Source organism: Petaurus breviceps, unplaced genomic scaffold, assembly GCF_028583685.1.
Source record: "Petaurus breviceps papuanus isolate PSGF00001 unplaced genomic scaffold, PetGlider_PUasm1.0 37, whole genome shotgun sequence".
NCBI lineage: Eukaryota > Metazoa > Chordata > Mammalia > Diprotodontia > Petauridae > Petaurus > Petaurus breviceps.
This window is the reverse complement of record NW_027186296.1, coordinates 99,714,742-99,734,612: the sequence shown is the minus strand read 5'-3', so window position 1 is coordinate 99,734,612 and position 19,871 is coordinate 99,714,742. Positions and strand designations below refer to the sequence as shown.

The 19,871-nt window shown below is 42.6% G+C and overlaps 1 long non-coding RNA gene across 1 annotated transcript in view; it reads right to left on the bottom strand.

The window, feature by feature from the left end:
- Positions 1 to 4,340, bottom strand: part of LOC138168683 (uncharacterized) — a 23,210-nt gene extending 18,870 nt beyond the window's left edge. The window contains exons 1-2 of the long non-coding RNA XR_011170184.1: positions 3,872 to 4,340; positions 3,700 to 3,738 (exon numbers count right to left, since the gene is read on the bottom strand). This is a non-coding gene — a long non-coding RNA (uncharacterized lncRNA). The remainder of the gene's footprint in view (positions 1 to 3,699; positions 3,739 to 3,871) is intronic.
- Between the last annotated feature and the right edge of the window lie 15,531 nt (positions 4,341 to 19,871).

Below are 19,871 nucleotides of genomic sequence, written 5' to 3'. Positions count from 1 at the left end.
GGGGGGGGGAAGGGGGGCTTCCAGACCTGGAGCTCTCACAGAATCATAGATGTAGAGCTGAAAGGGACCCCCAACACCACAGAATTCAACCCTCCACATTTAACAGATGAAGAAAGAAGATCAGAAAGGTTAAGTAATTTGCCCAGTATCACACTGCTAAGTGTCTAAAGGTGGATTCACATTTAAGTTTTTGCTAACAAGTCCCATACTCAGTGCACTCTGCCACTTAGCTACCTATCCTGAGCCTAGGGCTCTGCCTCTCTTCCTCTTTCCTTTCCCCTCTTTTCCTTTCTCCACCTCTTTATCTCTTTCTTTACCTCTTTCTCCCTCCTCCTTTCCCTCTTTTATTTCTTCTTCCTCCCCTCCCTTTTATCTCCCCTTCCCTTCCCTCTTTCATGTTTATTTCTTTCCCTTCCTTTCTATTCCTTTCCCTACTCTTTCCTTTCTTACCCTTCTCTTCCCTTCCTTCCTTCCTCCCTTCCTCCCTCCCTTCCTCTCTTCCTTCCTTCTTCTCTTCTCTTCTCCTTCCCTCTCTCTCCCTTTCACCCACTCTTTCTTCCCTCCCTTTCTCAGTGAGCTGTGATGCTTCTCCTGCCTCCCTTTCTTGGCTCCCTTCCTGGTGGGAAGCAGCAATTGGCAGCAGATATGAATTATACACAAATAACTATAAAGCTCAATCAAATCAGATGTGATGAGATCAAAGTGCTCTGCCAGTCTGTGAGAGAATCGTTTCTGACTGATGGGGCCAAGCAAGGGCTTGTGGGAAAGGTGTCATCTGAGCTAGGATTTGCAAGAGGGGACATTCAATAGGAGGAGAAAACAGGGGAAGAGGTCATTCTAAGGGGGTGCCTGGAGACTGAATTGTGTGTAAGGTAGACAGAGGACAATGTGGTGTCCAGTCTAATCGGATGATAATATGTATGTGTGTGTGTGTATGTTTGCAGGGAGGTTAGTAGCATAGTAGTAGTAGTAGCAGTAGTAGCAGTAGCAGCAGCAGCAGCAGCAGCAGCAGCAGCAGTAGTAGTAGTAGTAGTAGTAGTAGTAGTAGTATATTCAGGTTGTCTGGGCTTAGGGCTATCTTGCACATGCTCCTAGGTGACATACTGAACAGAGCACTGTGCATGAAGTCAGGAAGGTCCAAGTTCAGATCCAGCCCCCAACACCTTGGGGAAATCATTTGAGTTCTGCCTGCCTCAGTTTCCTTAACTGTTAACTGGGGATAATAATAGCAGCTACATCGCAGGGGGTTGTGAGGATCCAATGAACTAATACTTATAAAATACTTAGTACAGTGGCTGGCACATAATAGGTACTTGGTAAATGCTTCTTTCCTTCCTTCCTGTTTCCCAACCCCTCCTCCCACATTTCCATCTCCCAGCTCTTCCCCAACCTCAGGACTCTGAAAAATCCCCCAATTCTGGCTCACCCTGCTGGTGGAACAGAAGATGCCAGGTTAAGGGAAGTGGGTCCAAAAGGACACTACCAAGTCCTCATCTGTGAGAGAATCTGGAGAGGACTGCTAGGCAGGAGAAAGGAGGAAACAGGTTGGGTCAGCCAATATGCTCCCAAGTATTCTTTGGGAAGAAGTCTAAGATTAGCCACAATGATGGGTATGAGGGCAGCAGAGGAGAGTCACGTAGAGGCAGGAAGAGATAGAGCCAGGGTCAAAGTATAAACCAGAGTCTGAATTGGGGTGTGCCAGAGGAAGGTATCAAGGACAGAGCCCAAGGGACAGTTGGCATCCTGCTTCAGCTAAGGCAAGCCTGACTCTTCTTCCCTTTGAAGCAACGGCAGCATCCTACTGTTGGTCAAAGGTGATAGGGATTTAAAGGGCCCTTTAACAAGGGATCCATATGGAGCCTAACACCCTCCATGGGGTTCCCTACCACACAGTCAGTACCCCAGACATTTCCTTGGCTCTTTCTCTCCCTGAATGCCTTCAGATCTCTGCTCTCTAAACTAGTTTCAAACTATTTCCTATACATTATAGAACATTTTGGGACTCAAAAATATTCATAGATCCCATAAATAGATATAAGAGATAGGATAGAGAATCTAGGAGGAGAGATAAGGCCTTGGGATAAAGGATCATTGAGGAAATTTCAGAGCAAAAAGTAAGAAATTGTGCATATTTTTTCATACAGAAAATCTGCTGTACAAATTAAGTAACTTGATATGCAGTTTTTTGTTTAATATTTTTAAAGGCAATATTACTAGCATTGGAATTTTTCATGGAAGCCTATTTAGTTGTTCTTGAAAGGAATATTAGATTCACAGAACAAAATTTAGAAATCCTAAAATTTTCCCAGAAAACAATCCCTTCACACATGTGTAATGCACATATCTCCAGAAGTCCATTTAGAAGTGACTTCCGTAAGAAGAATTCCAAGCACTTATGGAGGTGCAGAAGGAGAGTAGGAAAGGTGCTGGGGAAGGTGGGGTTAGGGTGCATTACTGGGGCTGATTTTGGTCAGCCAGGTCTTTTGTATACAGCTACCTTGAGAAGAACCAGGAGAATACTGTACTCGCTCACAGCAACATTGTATGATGACCAGTTTTGATACACTTGGCTCTTCTCAACAATGCAATGGTCTAGGATAATTCCAAAGGACTCATGATGGAAAATGCTATCCACATCCAGAGGAAGAACTATGGAGTCTGAATGCAGATCGAAGCATGCTATTTTCTCTTTTTTCTTTCTCGTGGTTTTCCCCTTCTGTTCTGATTCTTTTTTCACAACACGACTAATGCGGAAATATGTTTAATATGAATGTACAGGTATAGCCTATATCAGATTGCTTGACATCTTGAGAACAGGGGAGGGGAAGGAAGAAGGGAGAAAAAAAATATGGAACTCAAAATCTTATAAAAGTGAATGTTGAAAACTATTTTTACATGCAATTGGAAAAAAAAAACTAAGTGGATTTTTAGAAAAGGAAACAGCTACCTCCTTGGCTGAGAACATGAATACTGCTTTCTCATTTATACCAGAGACACACTCATATACATTCATATTAAACATATTTCCGCGTTAGTCATGTGAAAAAAAAATCAGAACAAAAGGGGAACACCATGAGAAAGAAAAAAAAAGAGAGAAAATAATTTTATTTGATCTGTATTCAGACTCCATAGTTCTTTCTCTGGATTTTTGTTGGAGTTGGAACTCCCTTCATTAAGCAGACTGTGACTCATTTGGAATTTAAAATCTCAGAGTGTTGCCTGAGGCTTGGAGGACATAAGTCAATGGTCCCTGGACCCAGTAAGAATCAGAGACAGAATTCAAATCTAGGTTTTATCTCCTCCACTACAAGCATGCCATCGTGTCTTTCTCCTCCACAGTTTTCATCAAATCTTCTCCCCCTCCCCCATCCTTGTCCCCTCCACCCCCCCCAACAATGAATGCTCTTGGAGCAACTTTATTTCTGTTGAGACTCTACTAGCCACAGACCTTGAGGAACCCAAGAAATACCTTTGCTTATAAGCTTGGAGTTGCCTCCATATCCTGGACTCAGTATATGGGCAAAAATCTTGGGCAGCTGGGAGTTGAGCTGCTCATAAAAGTTAATGTAATTATACCTTAAATACCCATAAAGGAGGCGGGTTTTTTTTTAAGCCTTTCAGGTGCGTTGGTGTTCATTCCAGAGCTGTGTATGAATTCATAACTTTTCAATGCGGGCATTCTTCTGAATAAAAGCTTACCTTTACTCCTCTTGGGAAGAATCCAACTTGCAGACAGCTCTAAAAGAGAAAGGGAAGAAGAAAAAAAGCCCTGATTTTGCCACCTGCTTCTGCGTCCTCGCTAAAGTAATTAGTCACGGCTTGGAAGACTTTGCAGCTCCACCCAAATCGCGCTATTGTTCGGGATACTCACTATCAGACTCATTTTGAGAAACTCCTTTAGGAAGTCGTTGTTTCATCTATGGACTCCTGGAAAACTGGGGGCATTTCAAAAGCCAGACTGTGGTAACAGGGCTTTGAAACTTGCTTCCTTGAAACCAGACCTTGAGCATGTTCCGTTGCTCTCATATTTTTTCCTCTTTTAAATACATTTGCTCAACATTTCACAGCACCACCAGATGACAGCATTGAAGGGGACCTCAATGGCGTCCCACCCAACCCCTACATGAGAAAGAATCTCTCCTAAAACAACCATGACAAGCAACAACACTGGCTTCTATCTGTGAGCCTGCAATGAGAGACAATCCACTACCGTCATAGTCTGGTTCTGGACAGCTCTAATTGTGAGAAAGTCCTTCTTTCCTACATTAATCCCAAATTGGTTTCTTTGTGATTTCCACCCATTGTTGCCGTCTGCTATGGGAGTTGGGGGAGGGGGGGCGAACAGAACAAGCTTATGCCTCCTCTACATGACAGGATAATTGGCACATTCTCCCTTAGCTTTCCTCTTCAGGCTAACATGTCCATTTGCTTCAACCAAGTCTCATATGGCATGAACTCTGGTTTATCCGGGTTTCAGTTGCTATCAATTGTTTCAGTCGTGACACCATTTAGGGTTTTCCTGGCAAAAATACTGGGGTGGTTTGCCTTTTTCTTCTCCAGCTCATTTTACAGATGAGGTAAACAGGAGTAAATGACTTGTCCAAGATAACAGAGCTAGTTCAAGATTTGAACTCAAGAAGAAGTGTTTTCTTGACTTCAGACTCAGAGCTCTTATTCACTGCACCACCTTGCTGCCCTTCCAGGCACGTCCTAAGCATTTAATAAATGCTCCATCCATCCATCCATCCATCCATCCATCCATCCATCCATCCATCCATCCATCCATCCATCCATCTATCTATCTATCTAATCTATCTATCTATCCATCCACCTACCTATGTCTATCATTTGTATCTTTTTTTTTTCTTTTTGCTTTTTGGAGGGGGGAAGGCAGGGCCACCTAGCTGCCCCTATCATTTTTATCTTAATTCAAGCCCTTGTTTCTTCTCATCTAGACTCCTAATAGCCTCCTAATTGGGTTTCCTGCTTCTAGTCAGTCCTCTTTCTATTCTTTAAAGCTGACCAAAACAAAACAAAAATATCTTCCTAAAGCACCAGTCTGCCCCTGCCATTCTGTTACTCAGAATGCTTCCGTGGTTCCCTATTGCCTCAAGAACTACACATGGCTCACTCAGCTTGCCAGTTAAAGCCCATCACAGTCTGCCTCCAGCCCACCTTTCCAGACTGATTTGCTAGTCCCCTAACACAGCATCCGCTCTTCTGCCCTCCTTCATGACTTTACCTGGGCTGTCCTCCATTCCTGGAATTCACTCCTTTGCCTCTATCTCTAAACCTTAGCTTTCTTCTGGGATTAGTTCATTAACCACTTTCTGAGGGATGTGCATATTGATTCTTTTGAATCATATGTAAATATCGCATCCCTACAATGCAATGTAAACTCTCTGAAGGCAGGAGGGGGAGGTTTTTTTTTTTTTTAATCTTCAGCACCTACCACGGTGCCTTGCTCTTAGTAGGCATTAAATCAATTATTGTTAAATAAAATTACACTGTATTTGCATGGGGAAAAGTGTCACTTTCAATCACAATCCTAGCAATTCTCTTTTGGAGCTGTTTTGTAAAGGGAACCTTTAAATTTCCTACTGAATAAAAGACGACCTTTGCCCAGCCTGCCCCTTGTGACCCTGATGATTCTGTATGTCGATATGCCCTACTTTACCATAATCTCAGAGGCGTTTACTGCAGAGAGCATTAGCTCTCCTTGATGCATTAGTTGTGTTCCAATATATCTGTCACAGGCAAGCAATCAGTCTGCAGACCATAAAATCCAAAGCTGGCAAAATGTACCTCTGGTCTCAAAGTTGTCAGGATACCCTCCTCTCTCTCTCCCCCCACCCTGTGTGTGTGCACCCGAGCTTGCATATGTACACACACACACACACACACACACACAAACACACCCTTACACACACACCTTTTCATGAAAAGAGACTCAGCCTGCCGAATATTCCCTTCTATTACTCTCAAATACTTTTGGGGAGATCTTATAACTGATGAAATGAGTGGAATTTCCATTCAGTGGCTAGATGAGGCATGATTAAGAGAGTGAGCTGGTTCCTAAGATTGAACAGAAAGCACAGATTACAGCACAGTATGGCAGAAGGGACAGAGTGCTGAACTTGAGGGTCAGGAAAACTGGGCTTCTTACTACACCCAAGAGGCAGTATGGTGCAGCCTTAGGGTCAAGGAGATCTGGGTTCAAATCCTATATCCAACATATACTGGCTGCACCACCCTGGGCAAGTTATTTAATCTTTTAGTGTCCTAGACAGCTCCCTGCGACTCTAGGTTGTAGGGAAGGTGCCAACTTGCATCAGTAGAAGGAGTTCTTATATAGAAGTTAGCTCACTGGCCTATGAAATCACAGATCTGGTCCCTATCCTGTATCTACCTTATGAGGCCCAAATCAGAGAAGGAGAGTTTTGAAAGCTTTAAATTGCTACATACAAGTTGGCTATTGTTGTTTTGTTGCAAAAGCATTATTTTGGAACCTACAAAGCTACAGCCCAAATTCGTTTTGTTTTCTTTGCTTTCAAAGCTCGGAATCAGCACTCAACAACGTTAATGAAAGGCTTAAGTTCTCTGCCAGTCAGCAGAAGGGCTTTTATCCACTAGCCACGTGTCTTATCTCTCATCTACAGGAGCTGCCAGCTTGGCTTTGGAGAAAGTCGGGTTTTGTGAGGGTTTTTGGTTTGGATCTATGACTTCTTTCGTATTGGGAGCTGTGGGTGAGCAAACCCCCTTCACCAGTGCAGATCTGCTGCTGTTCTGACAGGTAGCGTCTCAAGATGTTGGGAGGTAATGTTGTTGTCAGTTGGATCCACTCTTTGTGACCCCGATTGGGGTTTTCTTGGCAGTTTGCCAATGAGTTTGTTAAATGTGTTGCTTCAGGCACAATCTGTATCTTCAGGGACAGGATTTGAACCTAAATTTTTGTGACTCCAAGGCAGTTGTTTATGGAAGTTCTTAATGAGTTGTTTATGGCAGTTCTTAATGGCAGAAGTGGTGATCCAGCCTCTTGATGACTGAAGTTCCTATTTGGGTGCTGGGTTGCATAGGACTTATGGTTAAGACTCATTTCATATACCATGAATATCACCAAACTTTGGCAGTGTGGTGCTCGGTGCTACTTAAACAATAGCTTATGAAATACTTTGAGGGATACGTCAGAAGGGCCATGTCCTAGTGGTTAGAGAGCTGGAAGAGCTGAGTTCAAATCCTGCCTCAAACACTTACTATGTGACCCTAGACAAGTCATTTGATCTTGTGATTATCAAATTAGAAAACACATAAAATGCTTTGTAAACCTTAAAGTGCTACATAAACGCTAGTAGTTGTAGTAGAAGTAGTAGTAATAGTAATAGTAGTGGTGATAGTAGAAATAGTAGTAGTAGTAGGAATGAATGGAAGTATTTTGTGTAGCTATAATTATTAGGGAGTTTCCCCTGATATCAATCCTGCCTTCCCTGCTATCTCTTCATTATAATCCTTGCTCTCCTAACCATCATCCCCATCTACTTCTGGCTTGGGCCTTGGATTCCACACTTGGGTGCTCAATCTGATAAGCAAACTTTCACTCTATCTTGTTGAGGCTCAGGCCTTAATTCCCAGCCTTCTCACAAAGCTATCTAGTACCCCATTCCAAGTGCTGTTTCAAGTTTTTTTTTTTAAACATTCATTATTTTATTTTAAACATATTTTTATTTCAAAATTTTGAATTCCAAATTCTCTCTCACCTTCTCCTTCCAATGCCTCTTAATGAGTAGCTTTCCCTTCAATTAAAATGAAAGACCCTTGAGGGCAGGAACTGTCTTGCTATCCCCAGTGCCAAGCACACAGTCAGTGCCTAATGAGAGCTCTGTCTGTCTATTTGATCAAGATTTTAGTCAAATCACTTCTTTCCCCAGGGCTGCTGCTTAATTTGTAAAAGGAGAATAGGAATCTGACCTTTACAAAATGTTTTTCAAAGGGAAAAATCATAGAATTTGCTCTACTCTCCCAGAATTCAAGTCCTTTCCCTGAGGCCAGTGTGAGACAAATCAGGCCCTAAAATCAAGAGTTGATAGGACTCCTAGCTTGGGGAGAATCTGACACCCTTTTTTCAACTGTAAACTATCACTAGAGTAAATTACATATAATTGAAATCCACGGATAATCCCCAAACCTTCTTTGGCCTAATAGTTTCAATCTTTTGCCCCTAAGAAGTAGCTTAATGAGTGTATTAGAACCTAATTCCATCAGTCCTCCCCTAACCATTCTTCAGCAGAGGTGCTAAAGCATATGAAAGGCTGGAGAAGAGAGAAGGAAAAGGCAAAAGGCAGGGGGGTAAACCCTAAATGGGACAATCAGCCTTGGATTAATCAAGAGATGCCTCTCCTATTTAAGTACATGACACGATTAGCATTCCTCTGGGCTTAATTCCTTGAGTTGGTTTCTGCTCTCCAGTGAAGCTGACTTCGAGCCGATTATGGTCTCAATGATAGAGTGAGTTAACATCTGAAGGAAGCTTTTGGCTTCCATCTGAGAAAAAGCCAGGTGTTCCACAAAGAATTCTACCCTTCTCCTTATGATGAATTCTTGTTTGGCAGACAGCCAGCAGACCTGAAGCTACAGGAGGGAGTGGCTATTACTGCCCATGATTCAAAACAAAGAGAGGGTTCTTCAAGTCTTTTCAGTGGGTAATAGCAGAAGGGTTTTGTTTTTATTTTAGTTTTTTAAATGGGCAATTGCCCTAGTGCCTGCCGTTCAGAAGTGACTTATTTAAACCAGGCTTTGACTGGTGATGGCTGGCTTCATTGAGATTCAGGTGGCAGGGTTTACCCCTGCCTCCTGGACCCTTCTCCTTGGGAAGGAGGGTGCAGCCCTGTTTACAGACCTATTTGTACCTTTTCTCAGAAGACACGTTACCAAAGTGTTCCCAACAAGCCGCAACACAGATGTTCTTGCCTTTTCATGTCTTGGATGCTGTAAAAGTCACAGATGCATCAAAGGGTTCAGGTGGTTATTTCAGGCTTGTGATGGGATGTTGCTACATGTTAATAATTAAGGATGCCCCAAGTGCAGGTCTGGGGAGGACAAATTGCTCACGTGTGAAAATTGTAGCTTGAGAAGTGCTGGGAAGTTCTCGATGTGGGGCTGCTGGGGACATTTCTCAGCCTGTCTTCTGGGATTCAGAAACTTCATCTGAAAGTAACAGGATCCACTTGCAAACACTGATCAATTATTTTATAGGAAAAAACAAAACAAAAACAAAAATATGAGGGGCTCCAAGAAAGCTGAGGCCTAAGCTTAAAAGGATTATCTTTTTTCCTAATCTCTTCTCATGAAAGCATCCTGAAGGAAGATTAAGAAGGAGGCATTGGGATCATTGACTAACAGAACAAGAGCCAAAAGGTACCTTAGAGGCTACCTTTTCTTATAGTTGAGGAACCATGGAGGGAGAGGTTGTCATTTGTTCGAGGTCACACAGTTAATAAGCATTAAAGGTAGGATTTGAACCCAAGCCCTCTGATTCCAGAATCATAACTGAGTTCAAGTGAAATCCTGACTAAATGAAACCTGTTTTTATGGAATGATCTCAATATTCTTATCACCTTAATCCAATTTTATGAATAATCTGAGGACTAAAAAGTTTTATAATTGATATAAGTAGAAATCTACATTTACTGTATGAAGTACCAGGATGAGGACTGAGTTCCTAAAGATGTAGAAGTACTGATTCCTGCCCTCAAGGGGCTTACAGTTTATTTAGGGAAACAAGATACACATATGCAAAGTAAGGATATAAGGTAGTATAAGATAAGAGCCTTTGAAGCTATCGGGGAAGGATGGGGAGGGAGGAGAGCAGGAGGAAGATTGGGAGGAGAGGACTTTGAGGTTCTTAGCCTGGGAGAAGGATGTTACCATTGACAGAAATATGAACCAAGAAGAGAAGCTGAGTGTGAAGGAGGGAAATGATGAACTGGGTTTTAGACATGTGGAATTTTAGGTAAAGATGGGACATCAAAATGGATCTAGTCTCATTAGTTAGGGACATGGAAATGAAACTCTCCCTCTCCCCTCCCATGCAGGGCTTTTTATCTTTCTCCCTTCTTCCGCATACCTATAGCTTTTTTTAGTTTTATGACCTAAGACTTGGAAATATTAGTGATCCCAAAACTAAGAGGATGTGTTTCATCCTGTACATTTGTCAAAAACCATAAGTATAAAGATTCTATGAGGAATAGATATTTTAGACTGAGAAATCCCTCTTCCTCCACTGAAGTGCTTCTGCCAGGAGGCAGCCGAAATTTGTACTTTCTGGCCCCCTCAGGATATCTCTTTCAAGATGGTCTCTCAACTGGTGACGTGGAAGATGTACATAGCTGCCTTCTGGGTGGTATCTACCCCTCTCTCAAGTTTCTAAACTGGAGTGAAAAGAGAGAGACAGAAAGACAGAGAGACAGAAGGACAGAGAGACACAGACACAGACACAGAGAGACACAGAGAGAAACAGACACAGAGACATAGAAACAGAGACAGAGAGAGACAGACACACAGACACAGAGACAGAGTCAGAGAGACAAAGATAAAGATAGACAAACTCAGAGACAGAGAGAATCTTCCTTCTTCCTCCCAGTGTTAGAGAATAGGATATAGCCCAACCCTCTCTGAGTCCAGACAAACTTTGTTAAAAGTTCTGTTGCAAGAGAAATTCTTAACTGAGATCTTTTGTAAAATTAATTCAAAATTGTCTGTATTAATGTGTAAATTCCTGGGTATGAAACCATTTGAGGAATCTTGTAGAGCATCAGATCAAGATCATTTGGTTTTGGGAGAAGGGGAAATAGCTCATAAAGAGTGCTAATAGTTGACATTTACATGACACTTTAAAGTTTGTTAATGTCTTTCCATGTTTCTCTGAATTTTTCATAGTCATAATTTCTTACAGTGTAGTCATATTACATCACATTCACACGCCATAATTTGTCTCGTGAGCCTCTCCAATTAGTGGATCTCTACTTTGCTTCTATTTCTTGGCTTCCACAAAAAGGTGTTAAATGGAACCCTTCTTTCTGGCTGACTTTCTTGACATATATAGCTAATGATGCTATTTATGGGACAAAGGATATGGACATCTTACTTACCTTTTTAGTCTAACTCCAAACTGGTTTCCAGAATACTTGGTCTAATTCATAGTTCCACCAGTCATGTATTATTAGTCCTTCCAAAGCCCCTCTAACCTTCATTATATTCATTTTTTAAAGCTATTTTTCTGGGTATGAGGTCAAACTTTCTGGGATCATAGGACTTTGATGTGTTTTTCTCTTATGATTACTGCTTTGGAGTAATCTTGTATATGGCTTGAGAATGATCTATTCCTATTATTTTTGATCACTTAGCCATTTGGTAGATCGCCTTTAATGTTAGCTGCCTATTTGTCTTGGATATCAGAACCCTAAGAGGTACTATGGCAGAATGGATAGAGGTCTTGCTTTTGGAGGTAGGAAGACCCAAATTTGAAGATCATGTCTGACATACACTGCCTATGTGACCCAATTTACATAACTTGTTGGTGCTGTGAGTTCATTACAAAGAGAGTTTCTTCATCTGGGAATTTTTATACCAATGAAATCTCAGGTATTAGCCCCATATCAATGATATTTGATTCAATATTATTCAATTAAACAGCTTCCCTCATTACATTTATTTTATTTTTGTAAATGTTTTCAACTTTATATAATTAAATGATGTATTTTACCTTTTCTGATTCCCTTCCCTTCATTGTTTGGTTAATAACTTTTCCCTTCCCATACCTTTGAAAGGTAACTAATCTCATTCTATTCTCATTTTTTATGATGTGCCTTTCAAAACAATGTCATATATCCATCTTGAGCTCTTTGTGAAATATGATTTTAAATGTGATGGTGACCTAATTTCTGCCAGTCTGCTCTCTAATTTTCCTGGTGGTTCTTGTCATATCAGGAGTTCTCTAAGTAATTCATGTTCTCAGGTTTATTGAACACAAAGTTCTTGAGTTTAATTGTTCTGGATCCTTCCTTATCTAGTCTGTTCTACTAATTACTTAAAGATTTTAAAATCACACCCAAGTGGTTCTTATAACGAAGGATAGTGACAGGGATGAGAGCTATGATTTCACTGGCAGAGGGAATTACCAGATGAGGAAACCCGCCACCTTATCTGCAACTTAAAGTCTTAGAGAGTTGCCTAAATCAATCGTGTTAGACTCAAATAGTAATGGAGTGGGGGGGGGGGGGGAAAATAATCCATAATAAGGATCCCTGTGGGACTTAGTTTTTAAATGTAATATTATCTATGTTTTATTGTAGTTTTATATATTTTGTTAAATATTGTCCAATTACATTTTGATCTGGCTCCAGTAGTACTCAAGAGTGTTGTGGTTATGTATGACCCAAGGTCACATGTTTAACACCTCTGACCTAGAGCACTGAGAGGTCGAATCAATTGCTCAGGGCTAGACAAGCCGTAAGATTCAGAAGTAGGATTTGAATTCAAGTCTTCTAGGCTTCAGGGTCAGCTTCCTACCCATGATATTATGCTTCCTCTCAAGTTCCCTTTTACAATAACTATTTTTATAAATATAAGTTGGGACTTGAAAGTGTGATCATACTGTTTTCATGAAAAAATAAATTCAATGGATGTAAGGAATTCTAAAGAACAACCAGTCACAAAGTTCTGAGGTTATTCTCTTTACCTAATGGGGAAAGGTGGTCATTAGTGCTGGCCATCATGTCTCCCATTCCTCAGGTCAACTGAGAAACCTGGCTGGTCAGATCAGGCACCATCTGCATCATCTTTTTTGGGGGGCGGATTAAGATTATGGGATGATACATATAAAGTCGGAAGAGACCCTAGAAGTCAAACAGTCCACCCCCTGTCCTTAGTACTAAAAGGTACAGCAAAAATGAGTGATGAGTCTAGATTCCAACATCTTTCTTAGAATAATGCTAAGACAAGAAGAATTTCTGGGGTACCCACTATATCCATGGCTGTGCAAATTGCTCCGGGATTTATAAGAGTTATGAGAAATCCCTGCCTTCATTAGGTTCACAGGATAGTAAATTTAGAACTGGAAGGTACCTTCGAATTCATCTGATCCAACTGCCTCATTATAAAGCTCAATCAATCAAGAAGCATTTATTAAACATTTACTAAGTACTGTACTAAGGGCTGATTGGAATAAGGAAACTGAGGCTCAGATGGATTAAGTGACTTGTCCAGTGTCACACAGGTAGTAGTGATAGACATAAGATTTGAATGTAGTCTTTCCGACTCAAAGTCAATGGGTGCTGCTTCTATTGCATTGTTCCTTTTTGTTTTTGTTTGAGGTTTTTTTGGTGGAGTAGTTGTGTCTGACTCTTCATGACTGTATTTGGAGTTTTCTTGGCAGAGATAACTAGAGTGGTTTGCCATTTCCTTCTCCAGCTCATTTTACAGATGAGGAAACGGAGGCAGACAGGATTAAGTGACTTGTCCAAGGTCACATAGCTAGTAAATCTCTGAGGCTGGATTTGAACTCAGGTCCTCCTGACTCTAGGCTCCCTACTGTATCCAATGAAATACCCAGTTGCCCCTCTTTTGCACTGTACAGCTTCTAAAATAGAGGTAGTTTATAGTCACATGCTGCATTGGGTGGTATGGTTTAGAAGTGCTTCAAAAAGAGAAACAAAGGTGATTTCTTCAAGGCATTGTACAAAGATCCCCTCTCATGCTATCAAGGCCAAACTGAACTCTTTCCCTGGAGTCAGACCATCTCCCTATTTCCAGTCTTCTGACAAACACCCCATCTGGATCCCACATCCAAGACAAATTTCCTGAACATCCTCAGCCTCCTGCCACCCAGATTTCCTGTTCCCAGCTGTGGACCTGCTGCTGCTGCTTCCTGTCCCTTTTGCTGCTTCAAGAACTGACAGCAGGTTATGAGGGGAAACCTGGCTTGAGATCAGGGAGGGAACAGGGGAATCATTGTAGGATGGAGCGCTCTCTCTCTCTCTCTCTCTCTGTCCCTCTGCCCCTCTCTCTTTCCCTCTCCTCTCCTTTCTCTCCTCTCTTTCCCTCTTCTCTCTTCACCCTTCTGCCTCTATCTCTCTGTCTCTGTCCCTCTCCCTCACTCTCCCCTCTTTCCATCTCTCTTTCCTCGCTCCTTTCTCTCTCTGTCTCTCTCCCTCTTTCTCGCTTTCTCCCCTCTTTCCATCTCTCTTTCCTCTCTCTCCTCTCTCTTTCCCTCTCTCTTTCCTCTCTCTCCCCCTCTTTCTCTCCCTCTCCTCTCTCTCTCCTCTCTCCCTCTCTCTCTCCCCTCTCTCCCCCTCTTTCCCTCCTCCCCCCTCTCTCCCCCCCCCCTCCCTCCCCTCTCTCCCTCTCTCTCTCTCTTTCTCTGTCTCTCTCTCTATCTCTCTCTCTCTCCCTCTCTCTCCCTCTCCCTCTCTCTTTTCCCCATCTCTCTCTCCTCTCCCTCTCCTCTCTCTTCCCTCTCTCTCCTTTTTCTCCTCTCTTTCCCTCTTCTCTCTCCCCCCCTCTATCTCTCTGTCTCTCTGCCTGTTTTTTTCTGTCTCTCCACATCCCTCTGCTCCCTCCCTCTTGCTCATCACACTTCAATACTCCCTGACCTCTTGCCCTGGTGTCCCCTCCTTGGCCTTTAGGGAATCCTAGGAAACGGTCTCCAGGTGACTGGCGCCTGGCCATTAGCCAGCCTCCCCAGGGTCAGCCTCTGGTTGGGACATTCTGATGTTAATATGTGTGAAGCAGCCCTAGATGTGGCTGTTGTTAGGCTATCTCCCACTGATCTGTCTGTTACCAGCCACATGATCCAGCTTTTTGATGCCCCAGCAGGATCTTCTACATTTGTTTTTTCCTCCTTGGGCTAATATGACATTTCTAAAAGTGCTTTGATTGCAAACATGTCCTCTCTCTACTTTTATTTCTAAACATAATGTATAGTTTTAAAAATGATGCCTATGACCAGCTCCCAGTTTTTTCTGGTGCTTAGAATCTTGGAAATGCGCTTGAGGATGTAGCAAACTGGTTTTTTTTTCCCTTGCTCCCTCTTTTGCTGAAAGTGGGAAGGGTAGGACTCTAAGAATAGAACTGAATTTGGATCTCAACAGTCCTCTTTAGCTCCACCTCCCCAGATCCCTAATTTTGTGACATTTTTAGACTCCCTCAACAGAGCTGGAAGAAACTTCAGAGACTATCCTAGTCCAACCCCCTCCATTTAACAGGAAACTGAACTTCAGAAAAGTTCTTGGGCTAGAATATGGCGGAACTGTTTCAGTTTCAGGGAAGGACTGGGATCATGGCTTTAGTGATGGAAAGGAAGGATCTTGGAAATCAAGCCTGATCCTTCCTTCCATTTTACAGATGAAGAAAGTGAGACCCAGAGAGGAGGGGACTAGCCTAAGTCACATGAAGTTATAGATCAAGAGCAGGAAGAGATCCTAGGTGCCATGTAGTTCAACCCCTTCATTTTATGGAGGAAGAAATGGAGGCCTGAGGGAGCCGTAGGACTTCTCCAGGTTGCAGAGGTGGCAAGTCCTGGAGCCATCATTGAAACCCAGATCTCCTGCCTGAAAACCTCCTTTTCTCCCCTCGACACCAAACCAGTACCATTTCCACTACACTTTATACTTCCTTGACTCAATTGATCAGCAAGTATTTGTTGAGAAGGCTATGGGAGAAGCACTGTTTATGCTGGGTGCTATGGGTTATGCTGAGCAGAATAGGTCAGAGTCCCTGCCCTCAAGGACCTGACAGGCCAATGGGCAGAGAAGACACATACCTACAAAAAGAGAGCCAACAATACAGTCAACATTCCTTGTTTCTATATGTGCTCTGTCTCCCCAACTAGACTGTCAAGCTTTGTGAGGGAAGGAACCATGTCTATTTCCCTTTATATCTTGCCCAGTCTCCCCCTACAGAGCCTTGTACTTAGTAGGTGTCTAATAGATGTTTATTGAATTGAATTTACCAAGATAACGTATATATCATCCAAGGGTTTGCTGGAACCTGCTCAAACAAGCTCATAAGAGCTGATTGTTAAATTTTCATCGTGAGCATTCATACCTCATAAATTGACAAATACTACAAATCAGGGCTTAATATATTATTTTGTTGATTGTCTAGACTTAAGAAAGTGAAGGAGAAAATGTTAGTGATATATTTTGAAATTAAAAATGTGTCCTATGTATACCCTTCCCCACCTCCCCATCCCTGGTCAAAAGCTGGTTGTTAAACACTTACCAGCACAAACCTAACCTGATCTTTAAAACAAGGAAGTTGAAATAGGTCTCAAGTCCCCTTTTAGTTCTAAATATTCCATGATTTCCTTTACCCAACTTCACTATTCTAGCATCATCCTTCTAATTAATTATTCAGGCTTGCAATTTCAGTGTCATCCTCAATACCTCTCTGCATATTTAGCCGATTGCTAAGTTCTGTCATTTCTGCCTCCATCTCTTATATTTTTCCTTTCTCACCATCAACTCAGCTGCCACCTGATCCAGGGTCTCACCACCTCATGCCTGCTTGTTTTCTTCTACTTGTTTTCCCTGCCCTCCAGTCTCCCCTTTCCATCCCCATTCTACTCAGCTACCCAAGTGACTTTTCTAAAATGCAGGACTGACCATGTCATTCATTCCCCTACTCAATAACTCCTGGTGGCTCCCTGTTACCTACAGGATCATCCTGTTTGGCATTTCAAGGCCTCATCAATGTGGCCCCTTTCGGTCTTCTCATACTTCACCCTCCTCCCACACACTCTACAATACAGGCAATGACCTTCTGACTTGACCTCTCGCCACCTTTGTGCCTTTTCACTGGTTGGCCTCCATGCCTGGGATTCTCTCCCTCCTCACCTCTACCTCCTGGGTTCCATGAGTTTTCCAAAATTGGCTCAAATCCCCCATTGTACTGCAAGGGGCTTTTTCCATGTTTTCTCCCCATCCTCTTCTGCCTCCCCCCAACTCTCCTCCATTTCCTTACCCCCGAGACTACTTCTCATCTGTACCTTGTGTACCTTTCTATACAATTAGTTGCATGGTGTCTCTCCCCTTAGAATGTGAGCTCATGGAAAACAGGGACAGTGTTTTTGCATTTCATTCTTTCTTCACTTCCAGACTGATTCTGGATGCCTGTGAGTGCGAGTGACACTACACCACTGTAATCTGGGGTAGTCAGGGAAGGCTTCCTGGAGGAGATGGAACTTGAAGGATGGAAGGCAGGTAGAGAAGGAGAGTAGCTGCCATTTATATGGCTCTCTTAGTTTGTGATGTGCTGTCTCTCTATTTTCTTATGATCTGAACACTCTTGGAACTTAAGTACTAAAGGCATCATTAGCTCCACTTTACAGATGAGGAAATGGCGTCTCCAAGAGGTTATGACATGTTCAGAGTCACACAGCTAGTAAATATAAGAAGGGAGATTTGAATCCAAGTTTTTCCAACTCTTGGTCCAACAGCATTCTTCTACTACACCAGTCTGCCTTGTAAGGGAAAGGCTATACCAAGGACTCGGGAACTGGTATGCAATGTGTGTCAGGCTATGTGATTTCTATGGGTTTGAGGTAGCTAAATCTCCTGAAGAAAGTTCATTTCTTTCATAAGAGTCAGGAAAACTAGACTCTGTTTCTACTCCTGTGCTCCTGCTTTACCAATTTGCTATATGACCTATTTCTCATTTTCTTTGTCTCTGGGTTTAGATAACAATTACCAGTCTTCTCTTTCTACCACACAAGAAAGTTTGAAGGATGTGAGATCCACAGAAAGCTTCATAAATCCCCAACTTTATTACCAAATTCTTGGTTTATAAAAGCATTATACAATTTAGTTTTGCAAGATTTCGTGAGATAGAGATGTTATAAACATCTGCAAATCACTGCTTCCTTCAAATGCATGGTGCCTTTGATCTCTATATCCTTATATACTTGAAATTGCATGTGCACATCTGTAACTCTGGGGAAACCCAGTTGTTGATGGCGAGAGACCTCTAGGATAGACCTCAGTCCCAAGGATGGTGGGAGATAGGGTGGGTACCTCCAGGGGTAGGGAACCTGCGGCCTTGAGGCCAAGGTCAGAAGGCTGGACTGGAGGACCTGGAGGGCCACGTTCCTGCAGGTTCCCCACCCATGCTAGACCCTAGGACACAAAGTCTTTGGTGGAAGTGGGGGAAGAAAGGGGGAAAAGCCTGAAATCCGGGAACCTCAGTTATCTTGGGCAGTGACCATAGTATACTGTGAGACCACTGCTGGGGAGGCTACCACCCAGTGAAGGAAGAGGGTGGGGATATTAGTGAACTTTTCTGGGGTCTGACTACTGGTAGTGGGATGGGAAAGAGGAGAAAAAGCAGCTGAGTTTCCCATTTTAACTAACTATTCTTACTATATGCTACAGAGAGTATTTTCTATCTGCTAAAATATCAGAGTACAAGCTCTACATGTTGGCACCCTGTGACAAAGTTCCAGCTACTTCACCCTAGTTATAGCTCTGCCCACATGCCCTTATTAGCCAGTTAACACATGCCCAATTAGCCAACTGAGATGACGATGGTTGTGAAATTACTAGCTCAATCTGACAGTGATAGGACCTTTTACATTCCAGAGAAGTTCCCCATATTTTCTTCCCCCCACATAGGACAAACCAACAAGATTTTTATTTGTTTTCACTGATAAACAGTCATGATTCGCACACAGGATAAATATGGCATTATTCTAGAATCTAGAATCGAAGGACATACTGTTTCCCCCTTTAAAAATATTGTCAGCTCAGTTCTGTTGAAATGTGAATTTGTAGCTACTCTTGAATCCGTTTCCCCTCAAGTATCCCTAAGTACCTTTCCCATCAATGTCAGTGCAGCTCTTTAGTCAGCAGTATTGGCTGAGCCTGGCAGAGCCCTGGCTCTGATCATCCTCTGGTCACTTTGTAAGTGTTACACCTGGCACCGTGATCCCTCAAGAACAGCAATTTGGTGGTTCCCCACAAGATGAAGAGAGAGGTTCTGAGTGTCGATCCTACACTCGGCTCTCTCCATGGAAATTCTGCGTTGCTTGATACCAGCACACAGCCAAGCCAACCCTCACCATCTTTCTCCTCACAGCATCCTTACCTCATGCCAACTACTATTTTTGCACTACTGTCTCACCATTTCATGTGGATTTGAGCTGGTTGAGGCTGCCCAAAGGGAGGGGAGGGTGGTACTGCGGTTGGAATCTGATGGAATGTGTGTTCAGCCTTTTCTCGGCTGTGTCTCAGAAGTCATTCTTGAAAAGAGGAACCTCTGTCTTCAGACAGGAATTACGTGAAGTCCAAAACTCCTGAGAAGTCCAAAAGCACCCCCCCAAAGTCCAAACCCCAAAGATCCTAAAACACAAGTCTCATCTAGCCCTACAGAAATTTTATCTAAGAGAGCTGAAAAGCAGTTATTCAGACTTTGGGCACAGCCTTGATCATTTGTTTTTAACCTTTTCTGTCCCAATCTGGCCCCAATTCCAGGCTTCCCACTAGCCCCTTGCAAGAGGCTTCTACTCCAGCCAGACTTCAGAAAGCCTGGTATGATCCTGCTTCCTCTCTGCTACTCCAGATTTCCAGCAGACTCTTCTTTGGAAACATAGGTCCCTCTGTCCTCTTCTTGGCCTAGCTAAATCCTGCATATAGGTAGAGGTCCGGCACAAGTCCCACCTTCTCCACAAAGCCTTCCTTGAGGGTTCAACTCTACAGTCACTGGATGCCTATAGCACTGATTGTCTTTGCCACTCTTTTGGTTCTTAGTACGTGCTCTCTTATATTGATGAATTTTAAGGTTTTAATTTATTGGTTATTCAGTAGTCATATTTGTTGATTGAT